General features: G+C 38.5%; 1 non-coding gene across 1 annotated transcript; it reads left to right on the top strand.

The window, feature by feature from the left end:
• The first annotated feature begins 4,147 nt into the window (after positions 1-4,147).
• Positions 4,148-4,255, top strand: LOC130952788 (small nucleolar RNA R71). The gene has a single exon (XR_009074968.1). It is a non-coding gene; the product is annotated as a small nucleolar RNA R71 (small nucleolar RNA).
• The last annotated feature ends 983 nt before the right edge of the window (positions 4,256-5,238 follow it).

Here is a 5,238-nt window from a genome sequence, read left to right as displayed (position 1 = left end):
GAAGGAAAGAATGATGCTTTAATATTGATTTCAATATATAAAGGAGTTTTAGTGATTTTTAAAGGAACCTAGACTTTTGATTGAGTAATCAAGTTTGAGGCATTTTGGAAGAGTTGGAAAAATGGGTTCCAAAAAGAAACCTGAAAGTGGTTTGATTCAAATGAACCGGTTCCGTTTCAAATGAGTTGATTTTTGGACCGGGTTGGAACTTGTGATTTTGTATGATCGGTTTTATAATAAATTCAGTTTTATTTACTTGAACCGAGGATTTATGATTTTAAGAGTTTCAATGAATTTTAAGGAATTTATATAAGTTGACCTTCCCTAAAGACTTGGGACTCTGGCAAGAAACTTTTGTTATAAAATCCCATTGTTGGATGGGTGATTTTGAATGTTCCCAAAATGAGTCTTTAACTTTCCATGGTTTTGGAAGTTTTCGAAAGAGAATGCCGAGAGTGGCTTTGTTTTAAAAAGGGAACTCACTTTGAGTAAATTTGGCTTATAAGCCTGAGATGATTTGAGAAATGAGATCTTTAAAGCCAAGGCTGAAAAGAGTTGAAATTTGATTTCAAAGTGAAATGGCTTGAGAAAAGTGATTTATGGCTTAAATGCCGGTTTTATGAATTTGATGATGTTGAGTGTGGAAGTGCTGTTTTGTTATGGGTCGGAATGGCTGTGTATGATTATTAATATTGGCTGGTTCTGGATTGAACCGTGAGCCGGAATGGCTGTGTATGATATTGACTTATGATTGATTGCCGAATGAGTTATGGGCCGTATGGCTGACTATGAATTATGAATTTAAGCCGAATGGCTGAGATGGATGTTGATCCATGGCTAGACTGAATGAATATATGCTTGAGGTACCTGGGTAGTAGCAAGGGTTGTGGTTCGTCCCACTTGCTCCAGGTCAGAGACTGTGACGCCTGGGTAGTAGCGGTAGTAGTGGTGAATGCACTCGCTCCAGGTTGAGCTGTTAAACACCCGCCTGGGTAGTAGCCGCAGTAGTGGTTATTCCACTGGCTCTGGGTTGAGCGGGTAGTAGCAAGGGGGTTGTAGCTCAAACTTACTTGCTCCGCGATGGGTGTTTCTGTCCATGGTTAGCTACCAGGACGTGTCGGGTTGGCTATATAACCGACAGATGATATCATCAGCCACTAGGGACAGGCATGCATCATATACATCTATATGACATTGTTTGGGTATGCATATTGTACTTGGTTTGCCTATGTGATTAACTGCTAATTGTTCTACTTGCAATAACTGTTTGTTTGTGTTTGCATCTTCCTACTTGTGTTTGCATCTGGAACTCTGTTGGATTGTGGTGGATTGGTTGTGGTTGGATTGTTTGGGCCTAGGGCCGTGGTTGAATGAGATGGACCGATGGTTGATTTCGGTTTTGTGGTTCTGGTTTGGAATAAGATATGAAAAGTTATTTTGGTTCAGTATAGATAAACCATTTTGAAATGCTTTGATGTTTTGAGAATTGAATAGTTCCTGTTTTAGAAAATATTTCTGACTTTACTTTTATTGTAAATCGTTTTTTTGAAAAGAGGCATAAGACGGTTATTAATCACTGGTACGGTTTATCTTCATGTATCCTATTACAGTAATTCCCAAAAACCCTCTACTGAGAACCCTTTCGAGGATGATGTTCTCACCCCCTACATTTTTCCCCTTTCAGGATATGGGCGCAGAAGTTACGAAGAGTTTATTTATTTGTTGTCGAGATGCTCTGTATTGTTTTAGATTATTTTTGTACCCTCGCCTTTATCTTGATTTATCCTGTAAGAGGGATAGGAATTGTATTGGGTAATGTTTGTAATATTATTTATGTATATGTATGTATATATATATGGATGTACTCTTTATGAGTTTCTGTAAGTTGTATGGTATGCATGGATGTACGTTGTCTAGCAAAAGGATTTTTGGGAGCGGTATTGCGGTTTAAAGTTTTAAACAGACTCATATTTTAGTATTAATTAGTATAAGTGTCGTCGTAATGTCCGAGCTATCAGAGTTGCACAGCCGAAAGCGTGAGCTTTGGTAGTTAGGATGTTACATCTGGCGTGTAAACGCCCTCTGAGTGCTAATCCTGGCATTAAACGCCAGGTTACTGCCCATTCCTGGCATTAAACGCCAAGTTGCTACCCATTTCTGGCGTTAAACACCAGTTTTTCTTCTTTTTCTGGCATTTAAATGCCAGTCTGGTGCCCATTTCTGGCGTTAAGCACCCAGAATGGTGCCAGTCTGGGCGTTTAACACCCATTTTGCTACCCTTACTGGTGTTTAAACGCCAGTAAGCTCCTCCTCCATGGTGTGCTGTTTTTAATGCTGTTTTTGAATTTGCTTTGATTTTTTCAGTTGTTTTTGTGACTCCACATGATCATCAACCTAAAGAAAACATAAAATAACAATGAAAAATGGAAATTTAACATAGATAAATAGATATTGGATTGCCTCCCAATAAGTGCTTCTTTAATGTCAATAGCTTGACAGTGAGCTCTCATGGAGCTTCACAGATATTCAGAGCATGGTTGGGGCCTTCCAACACAAACTTAGAGTTTGAATGTGGGGGCTTTGGTTGACTCTGTATTGAGAGAAGCTTTTCATGCTTCCTCTCCATGGTTGCAGAAGGAGATCGTTGAGCCTTAAACACAAGGAACTCTTCATTCAATTGAAGGACTAACTCTCCTCCGTCCACATTAATCACAACTTTTGCTGTGGCTAGGAAGGGTCTGCCAAGGATGATGGATTCATCCTTATTCTTCCCAGTGTCTAGGATTATGAAGTCAGCAGGGATGTAAAGGCCCTCAACCTTCACTAAAACATCCTCTACAAGTCCATAAGCCTGTTTTAAGGATTTGTCTGCCATCTTTAGTGAGATTCTTGCAGCTTGTACCTCAAAGATTCCCAGTTTCTCTATTATAGAGAGTGGCATGAGGTTTATGCCTAACCCCAGGTCACATAGAGCCTTCTCAAAGGTCATGGTGGCTATGGTACAGGGTATTAAGAATTTTTCGGGATCCGATTTCTTCTGAGGTAATGTCTGCCTAATCAAGTCATTCAGTTCATTGGTGAGCAAGAGGGGTTCATCCTCCCAAGTCTCATTACCAAATAACTTGGCATTCAGCTTCATGATTGCTCCAAGGTACTTAGCAACTTGCTCTTCAGTAATATCTTCATCCTCTTCAGAGGAAAAATATTCATCAGAGCTCATAAATGGCAGAAGTAGTTTCAATGGAATCTCTATGGTCTTTGTATGAGCCTCAGATTACCTTGGTTCCTCAAAGGGGAACTTCTTTTCGTTCAGAGGACATCTCATGAGGTTTTTCTCACTGGGAATCACATCTTCCTCACTTTCTCCAGGTTCGGCCATGTTGGTCATGGTTATGGCCTTGCACTCTCTCTTGGGATTTTCTTCTTTATTGCTTAGGAGAACACTAGGAGGAGTTTCAGTAACTCTTTTACTAAGCTGACCCACTTGTGCCTCCAAATTTTTGATAGAGGACCGTGCCTCATTCATGAAACTGAGAGTGGTCTTAGATAGATCAGAGACTATGTTTGCTAAGCCAGAGAAGCTCTACTCAGAATTTTCTGTCTATTGCTGAGAAGATGATGGAAAAGGTTTGCTATTGCCAAACTTATTTCTTCCACCATTATTGTTGTTGAAGCCTTGTTAAGGCTTCTGTTGGTCCTTCCATGAGAGGTTTGGATGATTTCTCCATGAAGGATTATAGGTGTTTCCATAGGGTTCTTCCATGTAATTCACCTCTTCCGTTGCAGGATTCTTAGGATCATAAGCTTCTTCTTCAGAAGATGCTTCTTTATTACTGCTAGATGCATCTTACAATCCAGTCAGATTCTTAGAAATCATATTGACTTGCTGAGTCAATAATTTGTTCTGAGCAAATATGGCATTCAGAGTATCAATCTCAGGAACTCCTTTCTTCTGAGTTGTCCCATTGTTCACAGGATTTCTTTCAGAAGTGTATATGAACTGGTTATTTGCAACCATTTCAATGAGTTCCTGGGCTTCTGTAGGCATTTTCTTCAGATGAATAGATCTGCCTATAGAATGGTCCAATGACATCTTGGATAACTCAGACAGACCATCATAAAAGATACCTATGATGCTCCATTCTAAAAGCATGTCAGAAGGATACCTTCTGATCAATTGCTTGTATCTTTCCCAAGCTTCATAGAGGGATTCACCTTCCTTCTGTTTGAAGGTTTGAACTTCCACTCTAAGCTTACTCATCTTTTGAGGTGGAAAAAATTTAGCTAAGAAGGCATTGACCAGCTTTTCCCAAGAGTTTAGGCTGCCTCTAGGTTGTGAGTTCAACCATATACTAGCTCTGTCTCTTATAGCAAAAGGGAAAAGCATAAGTCTGTAGACCTCGAGATCAACCCCATTGGTCTTGACAGTGTCATAGATTTACAATAATTCAGCTAGGAACTGATGAGGATCTTCAGATGAAAGTCCATGAAACTTGCAATTCTGTTGCATCAGAGAAACTAATTGAGGCTTAAGCTCAAAGTTGTTTGCTCCAATGGCAGGAACTGAGATGCTTCTTCCATAGAAGTTGGAAGTTGGTGCAATATAGTCACCAAGCATCTTTCTTGCATTGTTGTTGGGTTCGGCTGCTATGTCTACTTCTTTTTCAAAATTTTTTGTAAGGTCCTCTCCAGAGTGTTGTGCTTTAGCTTCTTATAGCTTCTTCTTTAGAGTCTTTTCAAGTTCAGGATAAGCTTCAACAAGAATATTTTTATCCCTGTTTCTGCTCATATGAAAAAGAAGAGAACAAAAGGGGGTAGTGGAATCCTCTATGTCACAGTATAGAGACTCCTTGATGTGTCAGAGGAAAAGGAGAGTAGAAGAATGAAAAGAGAGAGGAGGTGAGTTCAATTTTTTTTTATGAGTAGAGGAGGAATGTTAGTTAAATAAAATAAATAAAAAGAGAGGAGAGAGAGAGAGAGTTTTCGAAAAATTTAAAAAAATAAAATAAAATTAGAATTTAAAACCATTAGTTAATTAAAAATATTTTTGAAAAAGTGGTTAGTAATTTTCGAAAATTGGAAGTTGAAAAGTGGTTAGGTGGTTTTGAAAAAGATAAGAAATAGTAATTAATTGAAAAAGATTTGAAAATCAATTTTGAAAAGATAAAAAGTTAGAAAAAAAGATTTTGAAATTGAAGTTTGAAAAGATATGATTTAGAAAAGGTTTGATTGAAAAAG

The sequence above is a fragment of the Arachis stenosperma genome, chromosome 1 (genome assembly GCF_014773155.1).
Source record: "Arachis stenosperma cultivar V10309 chromosome 1, arast.V10309.gnm1.PFL2, whole genome shotgun sequence".
In the NCBI taxonomy this organism is placed as follows: Eukaryota; Viridiplantae; Streptophyta; class Magnoliopsida; order Fabales; family Fabaceae; genus Arachis; species Arachis stenosperma.
This window is presented reverse-complemented; position numbering and strand designations above follow the sequence as displayed.